At 46.7% G+C, this 12,879-nt stretch overlaps 1 long non-coding RNA gene across 2 annotated transcripts in view; it reads right to left on the reverse strand.

The window, feature by feature from the left end:
• LOC126984050 (uncharacterized) overlaps nt 1–12,879 on the reverse strand; it is a 71,615-nt gene that overhangs the window by 28,804 nt on the left and 29,932 nt on the right. Inside the window, exon 1 of one of the 2 annotated variants that reach the window (XR_007736373.1) lies at nt 1,342–1,811. The exons of the other annotated variant lie outside the window; for it this stretch is intronic. This is a non-coding gene — a long non-coding RNA (uncharacterized LOC126984050). Of the gene's footprint in view, nt 1–1,341; nt 1,812–12,879 lie in introns of those variants that run through there. 2 annotated transcript variants of the gene reach the window in all.

Here is a 12,879-nt window from a genome sequence, read left to right on the forward strand (position 1 = left end):
GATTAAATCACCACAGCGGGCAACCTCGTAATGAGCCAATAGGCTTTCTGTTGCCTGCATGTCCATGTTTCCTGATCTTGTACATATCCGTCATCTCACTCTCCTCTGCACTCCCCTTTCGTTCTCTTCCATCTTTTCCCTCTCCTATAATATCCTCCTCGCTCTCCCCACCCTAGTCCCTCGTGCCTCTTGAGTGAAGGATATCATTTCCTTTACATAACAACAGGTTAATTCACGCTTTGCTGCTGCTCCCTCGCCTGACGCCTCACGGATTCCGCTCCCGTCTCTCTGCTTGCTCACGACTGCTTCCCCCTTCCCTTCACTGACACTCCCTCGTTCCTCCCTCTCATGGTTTCAGGGTTTACACGCATGCATTAGGGATTAACTCAATAGTCTCATAAATGTCTTCCCTTCTACACTAACCTCGCCACTAAGGCCTTTATTGTATGCTCCTCACTTTTAACTTCTCACTAACTTCATAAATATCGTTCCTTCTACACTAACCTCGCCACTAACACTTCTTTATCATATGCTTGACACTTGGATTGACTTCTTCCTCACGCTCGCTTCTCCCCCTCCCTCTCCCTCCGTTCTTCTCCTCGTGGCTTAAATGTTTATGTAATTTAGGTAAACATGAGCCTCAGACATCGTGCTAACCTCCTAACCCTATTGTCGCCTCCGCTAGCCTGACCTCACGTGCCTGCTGTCATCCTCTCTTTGTGTCGGTGTGTTTGAAGGCTGCCGTGTATATATTTGGTAGGTCAGGGAGTTAGTAGTTTGTAGTTCTGCTAACCTAAAATCTAACCTAACTTAACTTATGCTAACCTAACAATCTAACCTATGCTAACTTAACCTAACCTCTGCTAACCTAAAACCTGACCTAATCAAACCTAACCCTAACCTATGCTAACTTAAAATCTGACCTAATTAAACCTAACCTATCCTAAAAACTAACCTAACCTAACTTATGCTAACGTAAAACCTGACTTAATTAAACCTAACCTAACCTATGCTAATCTAAAAGCTAACTTAATTATACCATATCATAAAACCTAACCTAACCTAAAACCCAACCTAGCTTAATCCAACCTAACCTAACCTCGCTAATATGCAGTGAATCTATGTTTTAACTAACCCCGCAGAACACACTTTTCCCCTCACCCGCTTGCTGGCCGGCCTCTTGGGGACAGGACAAGACAGCTATTGAGAACCGCGCCCCTCTGTCCCTTTCACCGCCACCTGCACCGTCTGGGGGAGTGTCGCAGCTGCACCGTCCACGCCCACCCCAGGGGAGCACCCACCCCGCCCCAGGACGCGCCAAACGACACCAAGGATACTCACAGGTCCTATAGGAGGCGTGGCTGAAGGTGAAATCCCAGGCGAAGTCGTAGCGTTGACATCTGCAGGAACCCCGACTTGTAAGGTCCTGTGGGATGTGTGTTAGTGTGTCTGTCTGTCTTCGTCCTCCCAATGTGCGATACTTCCTGATGTGCGTATTAATGTTATCGCGCCCTCATTTCCGCCTTATTAAAACGGTGGCGTGGGTGGCAAGGGCGGCGCGCGGGTGTAAAGAGTTCCAAGGGTCAGGTCACGGGTTCAGCACCAGCACAGTTGAGGCAGCGAGTGAGGTAATGTCTCCAAGTAGCGTGGGTGAGGCCGAGGAGCGCCGTGAACGTGCGTCCTCTCTCCACCACGCCCAGGGAACAACTGCCCACATCGCTATCGAGAGAGTCCCGCAAAATGGCGAGCCCTCCCTCCCTTGGCCGTCCCTCCTTCCTCTCCTCCCACCCCAAATCCTGCCCCTCCCTCCCTTGGCCGTCCCTCCTACCTCTCCTCCCGCCCCAAATCCTGTCCCTCCTACCTCTCCTCCCACCCCAACTCCTGCCCCTCCCTCCCTCCCTCTACCACCCGTCCTCCCCTCCTCGACCCCCCTGTAGCGCGAGCATCCCCCTCCTTCCCTCCTTCCTCCCTTTCCTTCTCGTTCTCTCCGCCACCTTTCCCTTCCTCCCTCCCTCTCTGTCCCGTTCCCTCATCCTTGGTTACGGTCCTTTCCTTTCCTCTTACCTCCTCTCTCTCTCCCTGTGTATGTGTGTGTGTGTGTGTGTGTGTGTGTGTGTGTGTGTGTGTGTGAGAGAGAGAGAGGTTAGATGAATACAAAAGTTTCCCCTGCTAATGTTGTGTTATTTTGTGTTGTGTTGTGACCTTTAGCGTAAAACCACAACCCAACTGACTTCCTGACCAACAGAGAGAGAGAGAGAGAGAGAGAGAGAGAGAGAGAGAGCAACACGTCTCGTCTATTCCTCTAATCACTGGGTTTCGCATCCTTATTTCACCTCCATTTTCATTATTACATCTTCCTCTTCCTCCTCCGTCCTTTCCGGCTTCCCTCCCAGCCTCTCCTTCCCTCCAACCCTCCCGCGACCCTCCCTCCATCCCTCCAACATGCCTCTCTCTTCCACATATTTTGATCCTGTCCCTCTCTCTCCCGTCCCGACCCTCTTTTCCTCTGAGCTCCCTCCCTCCCTTCCTTCCTCTGGTATAGTTAAGGACTGGGTGACAGGGTGAGGCAGGGTAGGAGGGGGGGAGGAGGGAGATGCCTGAGGCTGGAGAGGAGGCATGGAGAGAGGGGGAGAGGGAAAGCATGGGAGGGTCACACGGTTTTGGCAATACTGGGAAGAGGTTCAACGCAACTGAAAGCAAGGGAGTGATTGGGGGAAGGTAAAAACAGGAACATGCATTACTGAAGGGCAAAACAAGGTGTGGGGGGGCCGGGGGGGGCGGGGGTAGGTAAGGAGGAAGCTGGGAAGGAAAGGGAGGGGCCGAGGAGACGGAGGGTAGGGAGGGAGGAGGCGGGTGGGGTGAAGGGAAGGAGGCGTGTTTGGGGTGACAGGGGGAGGGGAACGGAGCCGACCACGTGGTCTTTATACGTTCCACCACCACCATCACCACGACCACCACTACTACTACTACTACTACTACTACTACTACTTTGCATCCTCTGCCACTAACGCCCCAACCAACATCCACAAACATCACCACTACCATAACCACTACCACCACTACTAGTATTACTACTACTACTACTACTACTACTACTACTACTACCACTACTACTATGCATCCTCCGCCACTAACGCCCCAACCAACATCCACAACATCACCACCACTACGAACATCACCACAACCACCATAACCACTACCACCACCACTACTACTACTACCACTACCACCACTACTACTATGCATCCTCTGCCACTAACACCCCAACCAACATCCACAAACATCACCACCACCACCACCAACAACAACAACAACGATAACAATACCACCACCAAACACCACCACCACCACCACCAGCGTGAGAGACACTTCCTCCCTCCCTTGTTCCCTTCCTCCTGGTCGCCCTCGGAACCCCATCATCTGGCGGCGGGGCTCGAACACCCGCCCTTGGGAACTCACTCGTGTTGCTACCTGTCGGAATTCGGGGTTTTGTCGCACATCTGCCGCCCTATTGTGTGTTGTTGCAGGCCAGTATGCACCGCTCTCCCCCCCCCCCGCCCCCTCGCCCCCATGACCACCTTATCCCTTTGCCTACCTTTCCTCACCCCTTCATCACGCCCCCCTTCCCCCTTCCATCACGCCCCACGTCCCCCTTTCCCCTCCTCACGTCTCACAATCATAACCTATCACACGCAGTAACCTGTTGATGCTGCCCTTCCCAGGTAACGATCGGAATGACTCCTCCTCCTCCTCTTCTTCTTCTTCTTCCTCCTCTTCCTCCTTCCCCTCTTTCGGGAGATTATAAACTCCAGAAAAGCGTTACAGACCTCCAGAAATGTTTGATAATGTCCCGAATTTTGATGTTTGTAAGACGTGATAGGCCATGGATGCATTTTTTTTTTCTGCGTGGCTATAAAATGCTGAAATCTGAGGGTCTTTCCGGTTATACGAACTATCGACTTTTTATTTTTTTTTGCATTTTTCCAATGTATTTTTTTACGTAGAATCCGAAAATAACATTGTTTTTTTGGAGAAATGGATAGATAAAAAGTTATTCAACTTTAAAGTTATTTATTTCCTATGCATTACTGAAGAAATGCAAACTTTTATTTTTCCTTTCTTTTATCAAATGTAAGACATACCTGGAAAGGATAGGTTTGATTTTTGACCTGAAAGAGAGGAAAAATGAAAGTTAGCATTTCTTCAGTATTACATAGGGAATAAATAACTTTAAAGTTGAATAACTTTTTACCTATTGGTTTCTCCAAAAAAAAATTGTCATTTTAGGATTCTACGGAAAAAAATACATTGAAAAAATGTAAAAATACCCCAAAAATCGATAGTTCGTATAACCGGAAAGATCCAAATCTGACTTAGTTTTTCACACATAGCAGCCAAGAGTCATAGAAAGTAGTCGCAACACTAAGCTCATCCTGTAGACTATTACGTTTGACCTCCATAATCAACACAACAAAACCACACGTATGCAACACTTTACCCGCCCTGTATTGCACCTCTAACCCAAGATCCATGCAACCACAAGCCACAAAACAATAAAACCCACATATGGGACACTGAAACCTTATCAATTGCACCTCCAAATCCATACTCAACAAAACAAAACACATGTATGCAACACTAACTCGTCCCGTTTTGCACTTCATTTTCAAGAGCTATACAACACAGCCACAACACTTAAGCTCCACGTATGTAACACTCACCTCATCATTTATTGCGCCTTACCTCCAAGACCTATGCAATACAACCACAACACACTAAAGTTCACGTATTAACCTAACTTCTCCTAACACAGTATCTCCTAACCTAACCTCTCCTCTATAACATAACTTCCTAATGTACATTCACACTCTATCTCTCGCACTCTCTTACTCTGTCTCTCTCCCTAATGCAACACTCAGCTCATGACAGACTGGGAAATAACTGATATAAAATAGACTCAAGAAAAGGCCGTTCAGTGGATGATGTGATGAAATAAAGAAAAAAAAGTATATGGAACGTTTACATCGGAATTGGAAACACAAAATGACATAGCACAGACACAAATGGAAACGTTTGGGAAAGTCTTATATCCTGCAGAGAAATGATACAGACAGAAAATGATGATGACGAGGAAGAACAAATGAAGATCGAACATGGGCACTTTACTACGAGTCCCATCCTTCTCATTCACTTCAGGAACCTTATTAACATCACCTTATTAGAGTTTGTTTCATCACTTTAGTAATATTCGAAATTGCCCGTCTCCTTTCGACCTCTCGTTCTATTTTCTTTACTGGACCAGCGCAGTGACCTTGTTTTTTTTGTTTTTGTTTTTTACAGCTAAAGAAACAGCTCAAGGGCAACAAAAAAGGTATAAAAAAAAGCCCGCTAATCGCTGTTCCCACAAAGACAAAAGTAATGAGTTGTTGTTGTTGTTGTTGTTGTTGTTGATGATGATGATGATGATGATGTTGTTGTTGTTGATGATGTTGTTCCCTTGAGGTGCTTCCAATCCTATAAAAAAAAATCACGTACGCAACACCTATGCAAAACCAGCTCGTCCCCTATCACACTTCGGGCCTCAGAATAGTAGCAGCTCGACGCATAGGCAGCCCCCAGCCCCACAGACCCTAGAAACCAGCCTCTCAATAGATAAAAGACGGTGCAGAGATGGAGTTTTTGATCCTGTTTTAAAAGGGGTTGAATGTGTTATGTTGACTCACGCCCCCGAAGACCTTACCCTATGATAGTTTTAGTAGTGTGATGGTGGTGGTGGTAGTAGTAGTAGTAGTAGTAGTAGTAGTAGTACGTACCAGTAGATAGGTGTTTGCAGTTTTACGGTATGTGTTGGCGATACTACGTGACTTACCGTATATAACACTCTAATTACTATGGTGTGTGTGTGTGTGTGTGTGTGTGTGTGTGTGTGTGTGTGTGTGTGTTGAGATTTGCAATGACATAATGTTGCTTTACGTTGTGTTAAAAGTTCATTATGCTAAAGTGATACGATTTTGTGATTTATGGAGGCAAGGAATTAAGTAAGTAAAGATGATTAATATGTTTGCATTAATAATCATCAATCATTTCAGACATTACAGCGTGCGTACCAGTGGATCAGAGAGAGAGAGAGAGAGAGAGAGAGAGAGAGAATCAAGCCACCTGGCCGCATGAGAAACGCAGCTGCTCCTCCATTGTGGGCTGACAAGGGTGGTGGTGGTGATGATGATGGTGACGATGGTGGTAGTGGTGATGGTGATGATAGTGGTGATGGTAGTAGTAGTAGTGATGGTGATGGTGATGGTGATGGTAGTGGTGATGATGGTAGTAGTAGCGATGGTGATGGTAGTGGTGACGATGGTGATAGTGGTGATGATGGTGGTGATGGTGATGATGATGATGATTCGAGGCACCAAAGCTCTCCTTGCACCACATTAGAGAGAGAGAGAGAGAAGGACAAAAAACAGACAGAAAAATCAAACGAAGCATGAATAATAACAAATATCAAGACCGATGAATCAGCACACACACACACACACACTCACACTCACACACACACACGCACACACACACACACTGAACCAATACTCCCACAGCCTGTCACCAACTCTCTCCATCCCTCCCTGATTCTCTTCCTCTCTCTCTCCCTTCCTCCACTTCCTCTCTCCGCCTCTTCCTTCCTCCTTCTCTCCCTTCCTTCACTTTCCCTTACTTTATCTGCCTCTTCCTTCTCTCCCTTCCTTCTGTTTCTTTTCTCTTTCCTTCTATATGTCTCTTCTTTACTTTACCTTCATTCATTTTCTTCTTCTCTTCTCTTTATCCCTCTCTTTCTGTCTCTCCTTCTCTTCCTCTTTCCCTTTCTTTCTTCTCTCCCTCCATTACCTTGTTTTTTTCTCTTTCCTTCTATCTCTCTCTCTCTCTCTCTCTCTCTCTCTCTCTCTCTCTCTCTCTCTCTCTCTCTCTCTCTCTCTCTCTCCCTAACCTCACTTTCTTTCCCCACTTCCGCTCTTCACCTCCCTCCGCACCTCTTCAATAAACATCAACAACAAAGAAAAGCTACTATTACTACTACTACTACTACTACTACTACTACCTACTAACGCAACACGCCCTTACATTATGTCGCGAGAAATAGGCGCCGCTTTTTTTCATGTACAGAAATATATCATGTGACTCATTTTGCGTCGCCGCTCTACGGTACTGCGTTTCCTCGGCCCTTGATGCGAAGTCCCCCTTGGTAACAGGAAGGAGGGAGAGAGAGGGAGAGAGAGAGAGGAGGGCAAGGGAGGGAAGGGAGCGAGGAGGGAGAGAGGAAAGGGAAGCCAAATTTCCAGCTGATCGGAACTTGCTCAAGAGAGAGAGAGAGAGAGAGAGAGAGAGAGACGTAGACAATTATGAACGTACTGCGCAGATGAACGAATGATGGACAAGCAAACAGCGCATGAAAAGACAAAAAATAAAAAAAACAAATAAAAAAGAGATGGAAAAATCGTAAAATATGATCCCGATGTTAAAGAGAGAGAGAGAGAGAGAGAGAGAGGCAGCCCATTTCAAACGAGAGCAAATTTTCCTTTCGTGTTGGCAACTGGCGGCTCTTTCATGGGTGTTGGGACTTATGGGAGGGGCAAGAAACACCGCCCCTGCCGCCCCTGCCAATAAGTCCCACGCTGTCCCTGCCCTGCCCTGAAAACTAGCCCCTACCCACATCCCTCACATAGCTTCCCCTTGCCCCTGTCCGCCCTGGGTATTATAGGAGCGAAGGGAAAGCACAAAGGTAGCGGGGACTGGTAGGCGATATCTGAGTTGTCGCTGTGCTCTGAGCTCGTATGTTACCTCCCTCCCTCTCCCTTCCTCTCTCTTCTTGCCTTCATACCGATCCCTCCCTCCCTCCCTCCCTCCAGATCCTTCCTCCGTTGCGTCTGTCTCTCCCTCCTCTCCCTCGGCCCCTCTTCCTCTCCCTCCCCGAAATTTCCGCCCCGTAAAAAAGGGAGAATCCTGCACAGCGTAACCGATAATCCGAGACGCGACAAAAACGACGTAAAACTGGAACACCCGTCAAAGAGCAATTTACCGCATTTCATTTTGGGGGGTGTCGTGGTGGTGGTGGTTGGTGGTGATTGTAATGGTGGTGGTTGGTGGTGGTGGTAATGGTGGTGGTTGTTGGTGGTGGTAATGGTGGTGGTTATGGTGATTGTGGGGGTGGGTGTTGGTATATTCTCCTCCTCTCCCTTCCTCTACTTCCTCATCTCTCCTCCTCTTCCTCTATTCTTCTCTTTGCCTCATTTTCACTCTCTTTCCTCCATTCTCTCATCTCTTCTTCTCTATCCTCCTCTTCTCTATTCTTCTCTTTTCCTCTTCTCTCACTATTTCTTCCTTCACTTAATACTAATTCTCTTCTCTTTCCTCCTCTCTGCCTCTTCTTTACTCTTCCTTCCTTCATTTCCTCTTCTCTATCCTTCTCTTTCCCCCTCTCTCATCATTTCCCCCTTCATTTAATACTAATTCTCTTCTCTTTCCTTCTCTCTGCCTCTCCTTCACCCTCTCTTCCATCACTTCCTATTCACTATCCTCCTATCTCCTTCTTCCTTCCCCTTCCTTCCCCTTCTTCCTCGTATTCTTAAAGTATCGCCACCTCAGTTAGCCTATTAAAAAAGCCCTGTTGTGTAAGCTGCAAGGATTTTCAAGAACGGTTTTGTGATCTGGTGATAGTTTTACACGTCTTCTGCGCATTGAACAGGAAGAGTACCGGTTGAATACATGTCCCTGTGACCTTGGAGGCTAGTCGTAGAAATGAGACGATATGTTTAAGAATAGGGACAATCCTCTATATCATCTCCAAAATTATAATGAACCAGAATAATATGTAGAATTAGCTACTTCGTTACCATAAAAAATAATTATACGAAGACAGTAATGGGAGTCTTTTAACTTGTTCTGTTTTCACTTAATAATAATTGTTTTTGGCTTTTTTTTTCTTTCTTTGGTTATTTATTGATTATTTCCGCTTCCTTCTCCTCCTCCTCTTCCTCCCCTTCTTTCTCCTCCTTTTCAGTTTCTTCTTCCTCCTCCTTACTACATTTTTCAGTATTTTCTACACCCTGCTTCTCTTCCTCCACCTCCTCCTCCTCCTCCTCCTCCTTTTCGGTTTCTTCCTTCTCCTCTCCCACTTTGGTTTCTTCTTCTTCTTTTTCTTTTTCTTTTTCTTTTTCTTTTTCGTTTTCTTCTTCTTTTTCTTTTTCTTTTTCGTTTTCGTTTTCTTCTTCTTTTTCTTCTTCTTCTTCTTCTTCTTCTTCTTCCTCCTCCTCCTGGTAGCACAAGGGACTCCTCTCCTTCTTTTTCTGGTCCTGAATTCTCTCCCTCCCTCTTCCCTTCCTCCCTCCCTCCCTCTTTCCTTTCCTCATCCCTCCACTCTCGCCTTCCTCTTGAGTTGCATCACCTCTCTCTCTCTCTCTCTCTCTCTCTCTCTCTCTCTCTCTCTCTCTCCTTTCAAAACGAAGATCCAGACTGAAAAACTGCATGGAATTGAATGATGAAAGGAAATACGAGGAGGGAGGGAGGGAGGGAGGAATAGGTAGGGGGAGGGAAGTATTATAAAGGGAGGAGGAGGGGAGGGGAGAGAGGCTGCTGGCTGGCTGGTATTATGTGTGTGTGTGTGTGTGTGTGTGTGAACGAGATTTTTTTTTGCATATAGATTTGTTCGTTTATTTATTTACGTTATTGTTTTTTTTCATAACTACTACTACTACTACTACTGCTACTACCGTTGTTGTTGTTGTTGTCGTTTTTGTCACCTTTCCTGACCTACCAAAGCGAAACAGGAGAGAGAGAGAGAGAGAGAGAGAGAGAGAGAGAGAGAGAGAGAGAGAGAGTGCTACATAATCTTTGGGATGTTGCTACTTCTCCTCCTTCCTTCCTCCCGTCTCTCCCTCCCTCCCTCCCTCCCTGCAGACTGACTCATCCTCCCGGAATAGTCAACCTGGAGTCCTAAAAAGGATAATTACACTTCCTGCGCGCCGGGAGAGCAGAAAAATAGAGTAATGACGACCGGGAGGCGCTGCAGAGGTGTCGTTACTGTGGGCAGCGCGGTGTGGCGGATAGGGTCGTGGTGGGGGGGGGAAGGGGGTGAAAAGAGGGGTCGGGGGAAAAGGGTGAGAAGGGAGGGATCGGGGTGAAGCGGGGTGAAACGTGATAGAAGGGTGCCGGAGTGGAAGGGACGGCTCGTAAAGAGGGAGGCAGAAGTGGGGGATGTAGGGGGCTGTAGGGGTGGAAGGGGTGAAAAAAGGGGTTGGGGAGAAAGGGTGAGAAGGGAGGGATCAGGGTGAAGCGGGGTGAAACGTGATAGAAGGGTGCCGGAGTGGAAGGGATGTTCGTAAAGGGGGAGGCAGAAGGAGGGGATGAAGGGGGGCTGTAGGGGTGAAAGGAGGGGTCGAGAGGAAAGAGCGAGAAGGGAGGGATCAGGGTGAAGCGGGGTGAAACGTGATAGAAGGGTGCCGGAATGGAAGAGATGCTCGTAAAGGTGGAATGGAAGGAATAGGAGATGAAAGGGTGACTAGTTTTTGGCAGGGGCAGGACCATAAGAACATAGAACATCGGGAGACTGCAAGAGGCCGACTGGCATACGCAAGGCAGCTCCAGATATCCCCCCATTACCACCTGTCATCCTCGTCCATGTAGCTATCCAGTCTATTCTTAAAACAAGCTATCGTCCCTGCATTAACTATGTGATTGCTTAGTCTATTCCATTCCCCCACCACCCTATTACTAAACCAATGCCTGCCTATTTCCCTCCTAATTCTATACTTTTCTAATTTATATCCATTACTGCGCGTTCTATCCTGCTGGCTAGTTCTCAGTACTTTACTTATATCGGCGTTTGTTGTAACCCTTGACCCATTTGAATTGGTCAGTAGAGATCCTTTTCTTTTTAATATATAAGAAATGAAAGAAAGTTAAGAGGCTGGGGTTGTGGGGTTGCTGGCCTCAAGTTGCCCTATAGCTGTGGGTTGAAAGACGTAGAGGTATTTAATGAGGCAGTAGAGGGAAGGAAAGGTAGATGGAGTAAATTGTGAAGTAGACACGAAAAAAAAAAAAAAACACCCAGTCCTTATTTTTGTAATTGAAAAAGGTAATTCCCACGATATGGTTAAGATCACAATAATAAGCTAAACAACTATTACTAATTTCTAGTACTACTACTACTACTACTACTACTACTACTACAATAACAACTACAACAACAACAACACCATTCTCTACCTAACCCCAGCATCACACCTAACCTAACCTAACCTCTTCTTAGCCCCCCCCTCCCCCCCTTTATCCCCACTAGTACTTTCCTAACCTAACCTAACCTAACCTAACCTCTTCTTAACCCCCCCCCCCTCCCCCCCTTTATCCCCACCAGTACTTTCCTAACCTAACCTAACCTAACCTAACCTCTTCGTAGTCCCCCCTTCCCCCCTTTATCCCCACCAGTACTTTCCTAACCTAACCTAACCTAACCTAACCTCTTCTTAGTCCCCCCCTTCTCCCCCTTTATTCCCGTTAGTACTTTCCTAACCTAACCTAACCTAACCTAACCCAACCTAACCTCTTCTTAGTCCCCCCCTTCTCCCCCTATATTCCCGTTAGTACTTTCCTAACCTAACCTCACCTAACCTCTTCTTAGTCCCCCTTCCCCCCCTATCCCCACTAGTACTTTCCTAGCCTAACCAAACCTCTTCTTCGTCCCCCCCTTCCCCCCTTTATCCCCGCTAGTACTTTCCTATGCCGCCGCTAGATGGTGTTCTGCTCCCCGGGTCCCATCGCCTCACAATGCCCAGGCCGCGGGAAGCTCCTAATGGCGTATTATATATTAATTAAAGCGAGTATAATGGTCTCTGGCGCGGTATAGTAGTTTCAGCGGGTCTCTCTCTCTCTCTCTCTCTCTCTCTCTCTCTCTCTCTCTCTCTCTCTCTCTCTCTCTCTCTCTCTCTCTCTCTCTCTCTCTCCTTTCTCCCGCAATTCTTCCTTTCTACTTTCCTCCCTTCTTCCTTTCCCTCTCTCCCTCCCTTCTTCCTTTCTCCTCTCCCCTTCTCTCCATCCCTTCCTTCCTCTCTTTTTCCTTCCTCCTTCCTCCCTTCCCGTCCTGTTTCGTAGACCAGCCATTTGGAACCGGTCTGTCTGTCTGCCTGTCTGCCTGTCTGTCTGTCTGTCTGATTTCCTGTCTACACACATTTGTCTCTATATGAAGTGAATTTCTCTTTTTATTTTAGGAGTTAACTATATCATTTATTTTTGTCTGTGGTGTTATTTTATGTGTCTGTCTTTGTACGTGTGTCTGTCTGTCTGTCTGTCTGTCTGTCTGTCTGTTTGTGTCTGTCTGTCTGTCTAATGGTGTATTTTTTGGTCTGTTCCTGTCTGTTCTTCGACTTTTGTTAATCCACTTGTGTGTTTGTGTGTCTGTATGTCTGTGTCTGTTTGTTTAAGTTTGTTTGTTTGTTTGTAAGCTTATGAGTCTGTTTCCGTGTGCGTCTGTTCGTTTGTCTGTGTTTGTTAATGTCTGTGTATGTCTGTATGTCTGTATGTCTGTGTCTGTTTGTTTAAGTTTGTTTGTTTGTTTGTAAGCTTTTGTGTCTGTTTACGTGTGCGTCTGTTCGTTTGTCTGTGTTTGTTAATGTCTGTGTATGTCTGTATGTCTATAATTTTTCTGCATGGCTTTATTTGCTTGCGTGACTGTGTTTGTATGTCTGTGTATGTGTGCTTGTCTGTCTGAATGCCTCTGTGTGTGTATGTGTGTGTGTGTGTGTGTGTGTGTGTGTGTGTGTGTGTGTGTGTATGTGTGTGTGTGTGTGTGTGTGTGTCTGGACAAACTTTACGCCATTCCAGCTGTTCCAACGGTGC

Source organism: Eriocheir sinensis, chromosome 55 (genome assembly GCF_024679095.1).
Source record: "Eriocheir sinensis breed Jianghai 21 chromosome 55, ASM2467909v1, whole genome shotgun sequence".
In the NCBI taxonomy this organism is placed as follows: Eukaryota; Metazoa; Arthropoda; class Malacostraca; order Decapoda; family Varunidae; genus Eriocheir; species Eriocheir sinensis.